We start from the raw sequence: 14,571 nt of genomic DNA on the forward strand, positions 1-14,571 counted from the left end.
GAGCCCATAGTAAATTTTGAAGTGGGTCCCCAACACGAGGAATATGAATTTTTAGTAGATACTGGAGCAGACCGATCCAGTATTAGGAGGCTTCCAGTGGGAGTTAATGTCGGTTTCAGGAGAAAACCAACTTGAAGTGAGAACCACCAGCATTAAACTCCTGAATTTTCTGGGGGAAAAAGGGCTGAAAGTATCAAAAAAGAAATTACAATTCGTGAAACCAGAAGTGACCTATTTGGGGCATTTGATTGGCAAAGGATACAAGAAATTAAGCCCTGAAAGGATTGCTGGAATAATAGCAATACCTGCTCCAAAAACCAAAAGAGACATAAGAAAATTATTAGGCCTTTTCGGGTATTGCAGACATTGGATTGATGAGTACACCCAAAATGTGAGATTCCTTTATGATAAATTGATAAGTTCAGAGCTCATAGAGTGGACACAAGAAGATGAAAAACAATTAGAAAAAACTAAAAAAACAAATTGTCCACTGCACCTGTCCTGAGCCTGCCCGATCTGAAGAAAGAATTCGATCTATTTGTGAACACCGAAGGAGGAGTGGCCTATGGTGTGTTAGCTCAGGAGTGGGGAGGATGCAAAAAGCCAATTGCTTTCCTTTCCAAGATATTGGATCCTGTAGCCCGAGGGTGGCCAGCCTGTCTGCAAGCTGTAGCCGCCACCGCAGTGTTGGTTGAAGAGTCTCAAAAGCTCACATTAAATGGAAAAATTCAAATTCATACACCTCATGATATCAAAACAGTTTTGAGCCAAAAAGCCCCGGGGTGGGTAACCGATTCCCGGATCCTGAAATATGAGATCACTTTAATAAACTCGGAGAACTTGAGGTTAACAGTTTCCAAAAACCTGAACCCTGCACAGTTCCTCTCTGGGGAACCACCCCCAGATTTGGAGCATGATTGTCTGGAACTTATGAGTCTCCAGACGAAGGTAAGGGAAGATTTGGAAAGTACTCCCTTACCTTATGGAAAAAGGTTATTCACTGATGGATCATCACGAGTTCTAGAGGGGAAAAGGGTTTCAGGGTATGCAGTGGTAGAAGGATCCACCATAGAAGACATTCAAGTTCGAGAAACGGGAAAGTTACCCTCGAGTTGGTCTGCCCAACTCTGCGAAATTTATGCTGTAAAAAGGGGACTAGACCTATTAGGAGGAGACCGGGGAACTATTTACACCGATTCGAAGTACGCTTTTGGGATAGTCCATACCTTCGGAAAGATCTGGGAGGAACGGGGATATCTCAATTCAAAAGGGAAAGACCTAGTGCATAAGGAAATGATAAGATCAGTTTTAACATCCTTGTTAAAACCCATTGAGATTGCTGTGGTACATGTAAAAGGACATCAAAAAGAAACCACATTTGAAGGGAAAGGGAACCAACTAGCAGACAAAGAAGCAAAAAGAGCAGCTCAAGACCCCAAAGGATCAATTAGAATATTAGCCTTAAATGAAACATCAGAGGAAGAGGGAGGGGAAGAGAAACCGAAGTATGATAGAACAGAATTAAAAGCGATCAAGGACCTAGGAATGAGGAAGGGAGAGCATGGGGAATGGTTAACTCCGGATGGCAGGAAGTTTTTGAATAAACCCCTAGCCAGAAGGATTTTAACCGAAATTCACGAACTAACCCACTGGGGAACCCAGGGATTATGTGATCATTTCTTAAAAGAAAACTTTTGCATAGGAATATACAGCATAGCAAAAGCCATAACGCAAGGGTGTACGATCTGCCAAAAAGTCAACCAACGGATAGCGAGGAAAGCCATACCTGGAGGGAGGGAACTAGCTCTGAGACCATTTCAGAGTATTCAGATTGACTTCACTGAGATGCCTCAAATCCAAGGGTACAAACATCTATTGGTCATGGTCGACCACCTTACTCATTGGATAGAGGCGTTCCCGACCAAAAAGGAAACAGCGGAAGTAGTGGTAAAAATACTCCTAGAGCACATAATCCCTCGGTATGGGTTAGTAAATAACATTGATTCGGACAGGGGAACTCATTTTACTGCTAAAATTCTGCGCCAAATTGTTAAAGAATTAGGCATAAATTGGAGATTGCACACCCCCTGGCACCCCCAGAGCTCAGGGAGGGTGGAAAGAATGAACCAGACCCTTAAAAACGTATTAACAAAATTAATCGAAGAAACACAGTTAAATTGGTTAAAGTGTCTACCCCTAGCTCTCCTGAGAATCAGAACTAGGCCAAGATCGGATATAGGGGCTTCCCCCTATGAGATGATGTTCGGGCTCCCCTTTCTTTTAACAACCCACAGCACCGGGGAATATATAGAAGGTGATACAGCCGCCCGAAAGTATCTACAGACCATCGGTAAAACACTAGAAAACCTCAGAATAAAAGGGTATATTCCTCAGACTTCCCCACTCGACGCTAACATACATCAAGTAAATCCTGGGGATTGGGTTTTAATTAAATCTTGGAGCACTACCCCATTGACCCCAAAATTTGAAGGTCCTTTCCAGGTACTCCTAACCACTCATACCGCGGTACGCACTAAAGAAAGAGGCTGGACCCACATCACTAGAGTAAAAGGACCTGTGTCACCCCCAAGTGAACCCCCAGACCTAAGCCAACCAGCTGACTCCTCCGATTGGACGGTAACCCCGCAACTGGACCCGCTAAAACTGACGTTTAAAAGGAAAACAAAAACTCAGTAGAAGACTGGAGCAACTCAGTTGAGCCCCAGAGACTGTTAAAGAACTGTGATTAAGAAATTAATTCAAGTGAAGAAAAGTTATTATAAATCACTTGCTGTTGTATTAGGTTTGAAAATTGTTGACATTGTGTAATAAAAGTTCAGTTAATGTTAAAAGCAGTTAAGCAAATAGATAAGTAAATTAGAACATATATTCAAATTTCTCTCCTAGAGCAATCTTTAGAAGGGCGAAATAACCAAATTAACCTCTGAGTGGAAGGAAAGATAACTACAGAACCCTAAGGACAGAACGCGGAGAGCCCCTAAGTCCCAAGAGGCAAGCCCAGGTGAGACCAAAACAATCATGGTTCATACTGGACTCTTGGGGAAGCTGATAGGACTGATACTAGTCCTGGCGATGAATAAACATACAGAAGGGGCCGCTTGCACAAAGTGCTATTCACCCATCTATGATGGGGAGGATTTACAGCAGTTGATAAGGGTTCATACGAATGTAAACCCCACTTGTTTTGAGGCCGGACAACTTACCTCCTGCCAAGAGGAAGGTAAGAAATATTGGGTTGCCAAGAATATAGCCAATTATAGGCAGCGTCTAACTAGAGAATGCCCTATGAGAGAATGGTTCTGCTTAGAAAAGATAGACAATCAGGAAGGGGCCTCAGACCTAGTGAAAGAAAAACCCTTAACCATCAGAAAAGATGAATTAAGTGAACTCCCCAACGAAAATTTATTCATTGATCTAATTGAGAGGATTAGCCACGAATTGAACTTAACTAACTGCTGGATATGTGGGAGTACTCAAGTAGCAGACGTATGGCCTTGGGAAGGGATCAGTTTATCACCATTAGACATACTAAAATGGAAAATGATGAAGCCAGAACCACCATACATAGGGGAAAGAGAAATAGAGCAATGGGATTTGAAAACTAAAGTAGTCGGAGAAGAATGCATTAAAAGAACAGGCAAACGATACAAGACCCCAGTGGGGAGAATGGCCTGTAAAAGAACCCTCATTATCAGGGACTTCATCCAAAAGTGGATTCCCAGAGAACCGTACACCTACTGGGCAACTAGGAAAACGGAAACAGGATGTATCTATAATGAGGTGTATGACTTGTACCAATGCACTGACCGGGGAATTAACCCCTTTTGGGGAATTGAAGAAATCTCGAAATACTGGGAATCTCCATTTATTACCCAAAATACGTTCTGGAACGCCCCCGAACATCTCTTTTGGATTTGTGGGGACAAAGCGTATACACATCTTCCCAGGGATTGGGCAGGGAGCTGCACTATAGGAATTATAAAACCAGCTTTCTTTCTGTTGCCACGCCAATCTGGAAACACCCTGGGAGTACCATTATATGACAACCTAAAGAGGCAAAAACGAACCGTAATCAATATGGGCAGCTCCCAGGATTGGAAAGGAGAAGTTTGGACTCCTGAAAAAATTATACAAACATATGGACCAGCAACCTGGGCGCAAGACGGGTCGTGGGGGTATCGAACTCCCGTTTATATGTTAAACCGAATTATTAGGCTGCAGGCAGTCTTAGAAGTAATATCAAATAACACTGCCCTAGCATTAGACCATATCAGCCAGCAGTTATCCCAAACTAGGACAGTGGTATATCAAATAAGACTAGCGGTGGATTACCTGTTAGCCGATGAGGGTGGCATATGCAGGAAGTTTAATACCTCTGAGTGCTGCCTTGAGATTGACGATAAGAGTGAGGTCATTAGAAACATCTCGAAAGAAATCAGGAGAGTCGCCTACGTGGGAAACCAGGAGTGGACCCCATTACTAAACATTGACTGGTGGGACAGATTTTGGTCATCCAAGGGGGCGTGGTGGAAGAAAGTAAGTTTTATAGCTCTGAGTGCATTAGTAAGCCTCATACTCATCCCATGCTTACTACCCTGCCTAATCCGAATTATTACATCAGCAGTGCAAGCAAGCCTCCAAGTATCCCAAGGTAATACACAAAAGCTCCCACATATGTTGAGTTTAACATCAGAAATAAAGGAACTAAGTACAGCAGAAGAAATTTACAATCAATACCAAGAACTCAAAAGAATTGATGCGAGTTAAACTCGATCAAAGAAAAAGAGGGGGGATTGAGAAAGATAAAGATTTTAACAAAGAGTCCAGGCCATTAGTTATTAGCAGTTAGTAGTTAGTTGTGGGTATCCTCTGTTCTATGTATCAATGTTATCTGTTAGTTATCTGTTTAATGTACTGTTGTACCCTAAAACCCAATCGTAAATGCACTGATTCTGTGGTTCGAATGTTACATTCATCCCGTCCCGTACTTTCCCTGCACCCCTACCTTAGTCTGTAAGCCCTGCTGCTCTCCGAGACACCGCCCACATACCAGCCTGCCCATCAACTTGGGGGCCTCGCCCACTCCTCGCCTGCTCTGAGACTGTCACCGCCTCTATGCAAATCAAGTATAGCCGGAAGTGAGTTTAGAACCAAGAACCGCTCAGAACAGCGAGCCCGATCAAGACCCGGAGAGACGGAATGCAGCACTGAGTGGGGAAAGAGCCAAGGTAGCTGCCAGTATCATCTATAAACACCGAGAGGAGTCGCCATAACCTCTGAAGTCCCTGCTAAGAGTCACCCCCCTAGACATTCAAGCCATCAGCGAGCCTAGGGACTCCCGTGAGGCGTGGCTTCCGGCTCTGCAACGACAGCGACGCAGATCCGACGAGACCTCCTCCTCGGCGGTGTCCGGCTGGTGCAGCGTGGGCAAGGGCATCCCTACCCCGAGCCGTCCCTCTGCTGAAATCACTAATAAAGGCATTAAAAGGAGATAACATCGACTCCTGCCTATTTATAACAGCTCCCCCCGGCAGCCCCCGCTGGCAGCCCGCTGCCCTCACTCACCCTGACAGATGCGCTGGAGCTCTCGCTGGCGCTCCGTGCGGTCAGCACTGGCCTCCCCGGCCCGAACAGCCCTGCGCGGCGGCCAGCAGCCGCTGGCGCCAGGCTCTGGAGGGAGCAGAGGGCCGGCTGCTGCCCGGGGAGCCGCGGTGCCGCTCCACAAACCACAAACCTCTGCTCCATCGGCACCTGGCCCCATCCGGGCCACAGGAGCCTGGAGCAGAGCCCGCGCGGCCCAGGCAAGGGAGCGGCGTGTGGGGCGCAGGCTGCTCCCCTGGCTGCAGCACTGGGCAGGGGCGCAGCTGCCAGCCGCATACACGCTGCAGCACGGGCAGGGGGCTTCTCCAGCCTGAGACTGGGGCTTCCAGACCGCCCTTACCAGGCCCTCGCCGAAGCTCTAGGTCTGATCCACCCGCAGCATCTGCTGGAGATCCTTCCTGTTCAGGAATGTGGCTGAACAGTGCAGCGTTTCCCAGGAGGCCTGGAGAGCAGCACAGACCTGGAGATGGCTCCACAGCCCAGGGCACAGGAGCCATGTCCCTGTACCAAGGCCAGGAGGAGGCCGCAGCCTGCGAGGCGCCAGAGCGGGAGGCGGCCGAGCCCCCTGCCAGGGGGTCAGCAGCAGCCGCCGAGTGCTCACCTCAGCCACACACTTGTTCTCATCATGGCAGTGAAAGGAGAGTGGGAGCAGGCTGCGGTGCATGTGTGACTTCAGGGCCTTTTTTTCCCCTTCCGGAAAAATTTCCAGCATCTCTCGGAAGACGAACATGGAGCACAACTGCACCTGGCTATCATGCTGTATGAAAGGAAGAAAAAAAGACCTCAGCGTCGGCTGCTTCGCACCCACCTGGGAACAGGCCTGAAAACGCACAGGTCACAAAGCGGTTGTCCGGGCAGCACCCAGTGGCCGTGGCTGGAGGCACAGAGCCTTACATTGTCAAAGAGTGGCAGGAGTGCCTCAGCCAGCTGTATGGCGAGAGGCGTGGTTACCAGGTCGCTGTTGTAGAGGAACAAACTGCTGAGGAGAACGATGGTCATCCTAAGCATGTCGCTGTGATTTTCCCACAGGAGCTCCACGAGCCTTTCGTGCAGGCTCCACATTCTTCTGGCCTGTGCGGAACACAAGGGTGTGAAACGGCAGTCTGCTGTTGCAGGGCCCAGAGGCCAAAGGCCTGTGCCAAAGTAGTCAGGCAGCTGAAGTGGGAGGCAGGAGAGCTGGGAGCAGCTGCCTCAGCGCCCTAAGCCCAGCCAAGCCCAAGCGACTGTGTTCCCCAGCCCCACGCCGGCAGCACGGCTTCGGCCGCTGCCCCCTTCTCACCATGGAGAGATTCTTGTTGAGCACCACAAGGCCTCTGAGTGCCAAGCAACACCACTCCCTGCACTCGCTCTGCAGGTTCTTCAACATGATCTCCAGGACGCTGTCACGGCATTCACTCAAGTTGAGGCACTCTGGGATCTGAAAGGCACAGGCCAGTGGCAGGGAGCTGGCTGGTGGGAGCCCGGAACCGCACAGGGCACCGTCCCAGGCAGCTGCGGCTGTGAGAGGACAGAGAGCCAGGAGGCAGCTGAGCGAAGCAGTGCTGGCGTTCGGGCTCACCTCCACAAGGAAGGCCATGGTGGCCAGATCCCAGGATGGCGCATCTTTGCTGAGCAGCCCGAGCAGGTAGAACGCAATTGCAGAACACCAAGGTACGGATGTGTGGTGCATTTCTCTGACAGGAAGAAGAAGGAAGCAGGAGCCTGAGGCAGTGGGGGCAAACCTCTTCCCGGACTGATTCACAGAGGTCTGCTGTTTCTCCACCACCCTGCAAGGGGACCCGGGCCCTTGGGAGGAGGCTGCTGTTGGGCACCCTCCTCTTGCAGCCTTTTGCAGTCTCCGTGCAGCCTGTCCCTTGGTGACAGGGCCCTCTGACCCATGACCAGACTGCAGGGACTGTGTGGGAGAACCCGGGCACAGGGCACAAATGGCAGGGCCAGCTGGGGAGAAGGGGCTCTCACCTGGCCAGCATGCCCACAGCAGAGTGGTGGGTGTGAGGACAGAGCAGCATGTCCCAGCCATGCTTGTCTTCCATTGCCACCACCACATCCTCATAGAGCAGTTGGCAGAGCAGGGCCTTCAGGGTCTGCTCTGCAAAGCTGTGTGCAGAGCAAAGCCCAGGTCAAGCTGGGAGCATTGGCTCCTGCTCTGGGGACATGGCAGGGACAGGAGGCCAGGTGTGGAGCACCTGTTGGGGTTGGTGGCAAGGCCGTGTCGCTGCTGGCATCCCTTCCAGAAGGTATCGACCACCTATGTCATCTGCAATGTGCTGAAGAGCATTTGGAAGAGCAGATGCACAAAGAGGTGGGGGGAATACTGTGTCACTACGTGTGGGACACAGGGTGCCTGGAGGATCTTCCACATCACCACAGTTGCCTACAAAGGACGGAGCAGCCCAAGTCAGCGCTCAGTGCCGAGGGGTCCATGTGGCAGGGCCCGAGCATGGGAGGGAGAGGCCAGCAGAGACTCAGGGGGAGCACCGAGCCTGGTGGCCTTGAAGCTTCCCCTAGGCCAGGTTTCAGTCCAGTGCCTGAGGGAGGATGGAGACCTGATGGAGAGGTGACCTTGGGGTGAGCAAAGGCCAGTTGCAGAAACTCACAGCCAGGGCAAGGACAGTGGTGTGGTCCCCATCGGAGGTGCACGTGCTGTGCTCTGGCCAGCTGCTCAGCACATCCAGGAGTGTCAGCATGGTCGGCTCTGCAGTCCTGTATGAGCACAGATGGTCTTCCACATGGTGGTAGCAGCTCTGTGGGGTCAGAACTCTGTCTCAGGGGGGTCTGGGCCACAGCACCGTGGCCTGGGCAGCCAGCCCTGCCTCTGCCCACTGCCCCTCATTGGCAGCATGCAGGCAGCCCAGCCCTGCAGGCACTGGCCCCTGAGGGGCAGGGAAGGGGAGCGTGGCAGCAGGCTTGGGGGCTGACATGCCAGGGCTGGCAAAGGGAGGAACCCTGGAATTCTCTGTTGGTCAGACACCTGGGACAGGCTGACCAGGGTGATGGGCCCATGAGCCCTGAGCCTTCTGGGCATGTGGGCCCCGTACCTGTCACACGATGGGGCCACACGCAGGAGAGCCATCACCACATCAGTGGGCTGTGCCTCTGTCAGATCCAGAAGGGGCCTGTACAGATTGTACTTGGGAAACTCATTGGCCATGAGCCACTGGTGGATGCACCTGACCATGGCAGGCACCTGGAGAAGGCACAGGGAAACTTGGAAAGCTGCCAGAGGGAGTAATGTGCCCAGCTGCCCCAGAGAAGTGCTTCCCTTGCCAGCACCCTGCCATGGCCTCAAAAGCTTTCAGTGAGCAGCAGGCATGGCTTGGGAGGCCCAGCAACTGGTGGGAGGAACAAAGGCAGGCAACAGGCTGCTTACTTGCTTTGCACTGGAAGGGCCCTCCTCCACAAGCATATCCAGCAGGGCAGCACTGGTCTTGGATTTGAAGATGGGAGAGTATACTCTGACAACAGCGCCCATGACACTGGTCTCTTCCTCGCGAATTCTCTTTGTGAATTTGCAAACCATCTGTAGAAGAAGGGCAAGAAGCCAGGGATGTTCCGTGGAGTGCTCCAAGCACAGTGCTGGGCAGAGCAGTGACAACAGGCCCAGCCCAGGTGGCGATGGCTGCAGGTACCTGTGATGTTCTGCGGAAGAGGCCACTGGTGTGTTGCTGCTCTTGTGTGCGCTCCATGGCTGTACCTGGCAAAGAGCAAGTGCAGCCCAAGCTGAGGGGCTGTGGGAGAGGCTGGAGAACACAGCCCGGCCCTGCGCTCCCCAGGCAGGGACTGCCCCGCGGTGCCCCAGGGCATGGAGCACGGCTGAGGGGAGTCTGCCCCGGCCCCTGTTCCCTCCTGTCCATGGGCAAGGCCCCAGGATAGAATGGGATGGGATGGGATGGGATGGGATGGGATGGGATGGGATGGGATGGGATGGGATGGGATGGGGCCAAGCTGGCTGCTGGCACCAGCCCATTGGCCCAGCTCTGCCACTCACCCTCCTGTGGTGGCTGGATCTGCTCCACCTCTTCAGGCTGCTGTGCTTGGGTAGTTCCAGGGCCTTCTTTCTCCTCCTTCCCGAGGGCCAGCTTGGGCATGCTTGGGGGTCTCTGGTCTATGTCACTGCCTGGATTCAAGATTACTTGGAGGAGAAGATGGCTCGGCAGAGGTTCAAGTCAACAAGTCCTGCAGTCCTGCACCTTGAAGACAGGTGCAAGAGTGAAGTCTTGGCAAGGCTACAGGACAGCAAGTCCTGCACTCTGGTCTCAGGGGCTCCTGCCACAAGGACAGGAGACTGCGTCAAGGACAGTGGTCAACAAATGCCATGGTCCAGGCATGCGTCGGGCATGCGGCCTCAGGGATGGGAGATGCCTCGGAAAAGCTCCGGGTCATCGAGTCCCATGGTCTGCCTTTGAGCGCACCTGCAGAAGGGAAGCCTCAGGAAGGCCACAGGTTACCAAGTGCTGTGGTCTGGCCTCGAGGTCATCTGCAGCAGTAATGCCTTGAAAAAGCTCCGGATCAGCAAGGAACGAGTGTGCTATGCGGGGGCTCCTCATGGCACCGCTCTGTCCCATCCTGACCTGTTGCGTGCACTGAGCACTGTGGCGTGGCTGTGTCACTGCATGTCACAGAGGACACCTGTAGAAATTGCTTCTCTGCTGTAGACTCCAGGACGATATGGATGAAATGTAGAAGAGAGATCTCTGAAGTTGGGTTTTAGAAGATGAGGTTTAGTGTAAAGGATGTGAGGCCTTGCTCTGAGCTGCCAGGCGCAGCTCGTGGCAAGGCCTAGGGAGGTGGGGGAAGGGAGAGGTAGGGAGAGGAAATTCCAAGAGAGGAAAGTCCTCGGGGAAGGGTGCCAGGCAAAGAGCAAAGAGCAAAAAGACCAACCCACTCTTGCAGCCCCCTTATCAGGGGGCTTCAAGGTGGGAACAGGACTTGGGCCAATGGGGTTACAGATACCTGATACTTCAGGGGAGGGTTACAGGTGTGGGATGAACCATACATTGGGGGTGAGACAGAACATCCCTTTGACCTCTGGGTCTGGCTGCAGGTAACCTTCAGCTGGTCACATAACTGTTTTCCCAGACATCTAGTAGCTAGGACATCTCAAACATCAAAACTTACTTTCAATTCTATCTCACAGGTTTCACATTCTCAGAATCTAAGCAATCATATTTATAGGGCTTTCTGGCTTCATCCTCCGCAACAGACACCCTGTGCCGTTCCGTGCCATGGTGACCATGCTGTGCCGTGTGTTGGGAGTTGAGTTTGGTTTTGTTTTTTTTTCTTTCCCTATAGAATTTTTGCCCCCCATAAGTTGCTAAGAGACTAAATTCTGATGCTTAAAGGGTACTTGACCCACACAAAAGAACGGCCAAGATGGGGGAAGATCACTTAAGTTTTGGGGAAGGGAAAGACTCAGAGGCTCTGGGAGCTGAGGGTGCCCTCCTCCTGCACTCGACATAGGAGAGGCATGGTTGGGTGACTGCTGGCTGCGTGAGGAGTCCACTGTTAATGGAGGGTCCCGTCCTGGGAATTCTATCATCTGTTGGAGCACCCAGGAATTCAGACCTTCTTGCCTGCCCTGCTGGAGCTGGGCCAGCCCTGTTCAACCATCGCAGCTCCTTCAGCACTGCTCACTTTGCCTGCCAGGACACCCCCCTGCCTGCTGGGACAACCCACTGCTTCCAGCCATCAGCGCCAGAGTTTCCAGCGTTTCGGCTTGGTGCTCTCGGGGTTCCAAGAGATCAGACTGCCCCAGGCTTGTGAGACAAAGCCCCTCGGGGTTCTTGGTTCTGTTTATTATTATTGTTATTACTGTAGTTGTTGTTGTTTGTTTCTCCTGTTATATTTATTAGTAAAGAACTGTTACTCGTTTCCCCATAGCTCTGCCTGAAAAGCCTCTTTAATCTTCAAAATTATAATACCTTGGAGGGAAGGGATTGGAATTCCCCATTCCTAGAGAGGCCTCACCTCTCCCTAGCAGATACCTGTCTTTCAAGCTAGGACACCGTATCACAAAGGGCCCTTGCACACACTGCCACCTGCCCTGGGGCTGCCCCCAGCCCACCCAAAGTGGCCCAGGTCGGAAGGATGCCTGGGCCCAAGTGTCTCAGACAGCCTGACAGGCTCTTTAGGAACGGCTCAAACCATAAGCAAACGCTGCCCGGCTCTGCGGGCTCAGGGCAGCAGAAGGAGCGGGAAGGTCATGGGGCCTTCTGCAGAAGCTGGCACGGCCTCCCTGGGACACGTCCTGCCTGGTGGCCATCCTAAACGCGGCGGTGTGACACCGATGAGGAACGTGTGGGCCAGGGCAGGAGTGCTGCTCTGAGCCCTGGTGTTGTAACGCATTAATTTGGTTTATATTGTGTTTCATTTTTATATTGTGGTTTGTAATGTTTTTCTATTGTATTCCCTATTCCCCTTGGAAACTGTTATCACGTGGTTTGTCCCTGATTGGCCGTGCCCATTCCCCACACTGGAATGTAACCCAACTCTGTTCCACTCCCACCTTATCCCTGACTGGGCCGTGGCTTGTCCCTGCCTCTGGGCCCGTCCCCCCCGGGGAAAAAGCCCTGGGACAGGCGGAGCCTACCTCTCTCTGGCACAGGCGTCCACAAGGAAAGGACTTCAGAATAAAGCTGTGATATCCCCCGCGGTGAGAGAGCAGGCTCTTTCCTTTTGCCATCGGCGGTCATCTGGTCTCATAAAGAGACACCTCAAGTGGCACCTAAACGTCGGGCTCGAAGCCACAAGGGGCTCCCAGAAAGCTGGAAGAACCACTCAGGGAGCGCATGGCCAAGGAATCTCACACAGGTACACGAGTCACAAAACGTAGCCCACCCACGCAAAGACGCAGACCTGTCAGGCTTGGCGTTCGCTGTGGAGTCTCCAAAACACAGGATTCCACAGGCCAGGGCTGTAGTTTTCTCCTGCGACTCAAAAATCCCATCAGAGTGCTGCAAAGAAGCCCCCGACCGGCAGGCTGCTCCCAGAGAAAGTGACCACATGTTTGTGGAAAGCTGACCCTGGGATCTGGGACTGGAAGCTCTTTTTACACCAAAAAAGGGTCAGTCTCAGGCAAAAGGAGTGATTGGGAAAGAAAGGAAAGATTTGTCTGAACGCTGGATTTTTGGTGAGTACTGATTTGGGTTTTCTAAGGGAAAATCTTTTTAAGAGGTAGTGATCACCAGGGAAAAGGGTTTTTTCCTTTCGGGGAAGGTTTTTGCTTTCAGAGTAAACCTTCAGGGTGCTTTAACAGCACGCTTCTTTCGGCAGCCTGGGGGGGAGTGGAGAAGGTAACTGTTTCCCCTTTTGGCTTTTTTTCTCTCCAGGGAGGGTTTTTTAACTTTCGGTTTCCCAGCCACAGTTAAAGGGGACACAGAAACTTAAAATCTGAGCCAAAAAAGGGTGCTAGGCTGTCTGTGTCTCAAAAAAGAGTCTATTATCAAATTTTAAGTGTCTTGGAAAATGGCAGGACCTGTTGGCCAAATAAACAGTTAAAAAAATTAATTCGATATATATTTTTTTCAATTTTCAGATGTATCATTAGAGAAAATAAGCTTCCCAGAATTCTGGGAAGCTGTTGCAAATAAAATAGTTGAATCTGGCTCCTCTAATAATAAAGAAAATGCAAATTTTGCTTTTTATAGCTTAAAAATTAAGTTTGCATTGCAAAAGCAAAATGAAAAGGGAAAAAAGCCAGTTCTTTGTGGATTTTCCCCAGTTTGTACCTTTGCTGGCAGTCTGATTGCTCAAACCTCCCATCTTAGTGATTCCCAAGTGGGGGGGTCACAAGATGGAGGGGGACTGCTTTGTCCAAAATTGCCGAAGCCATGTGCTCCCGAGCCATGAGGAGCCTCTCCCTTTGTCTGTCCCTCCTACCTGCAATCCCTTTCGCAATCGCTTCCTCTCCCCAGATCCCTCCCTCCCTTCGGTGCTGCCCCCGGCACCGCCCTCTCCTCTGACTCTGCCCCCTCCCGTCAAACCTCCGCCCTCCGACTCCTCCCTGTGTGACTCAAGCCTCCAGCCCCTCCCTGCCCCTGGTTCCCACGGGTTCCCCGGCCACAATCCCAGCTCCCACGCCCCGGAGGGGAGCAGGGGACGGGGAGCCGGGAACCCGGAAGCAGGAAGTGATCCCGGCTTTTCTGCCACCCCTGTCACATACCGATGGTCAAAAAGAGGAGGTGCTGTCCACAGTGATTGGGACCCCTTCCCCCAACAAGCGATTCAGGGTTTATGCAAAGCTCAGGCCAAATTTGGATATGAAAGAGAATACTTTTGCAACCATTTAAAAGCAAATTTAGCAAGGAATACTACAGTTCCCTCTGACCTCCAAAAAGATTTACTTCCAGAGCTGTGGCAAAATCCTGAAACGGCTGTTGATAATAAGAATTTGCCAATTAGATTAGAACATCTATGTGGTAATAGTGAATGTGATATGAATAAAATTCCTAAGATGCAACGTGTACAAGTTACCAAATGTTTAAATTACCAGTTGTTAGTTACCAGTTACCTGTATTGCCTGTTATTTGTATAAGTTACCAGTTCTATGTATGAATGTTACTTGTTTGCTGTACCCCGAACCCCAGTTCTTTACCAAATGTTGTACTTCCCCAGTTGTTCCCCAGTTGTTTCCCAGTTCTTAAGACCCCAGAACCCCCTTACCTTATCATAAGTTAAGCCTCCACTGCTCCCCTAGTAGCCTAAGCCACCATTGCCTCGCCTGCTGCTCCCCAGCTGCCCGTCATGACATCAACGCCGCCTGCTTTTTCATCAGCTCCTCCCCACCTGCCTGTCAAACTGGAGGCTCCGCCCACTCTTCGCCTGCTCTGAGCCCAACACCGCCCCTTATGGAAATCAGGCAGGACAGAAGTGCGGTGGACAGCAACAGCCCCTAGAAACAACGAGCCAGCATGGATTTCAAGAGAATGAAAGGCAGTATCAGGTGGGGAA

This window comes from Hirundo rustica, chromosome 16 (assembly GCF_015227805.2).
Source record: "Hirundo rustica isolate bHirRus1 chromosome 16, bHirRus1.pri.v3, whole genome shotgun sequence".
NCBI lineage: Eukaryota > Metazoa > Chordata > Aves > Passeriformes > Hirundinidae > Hirundo > Hirundo rustica.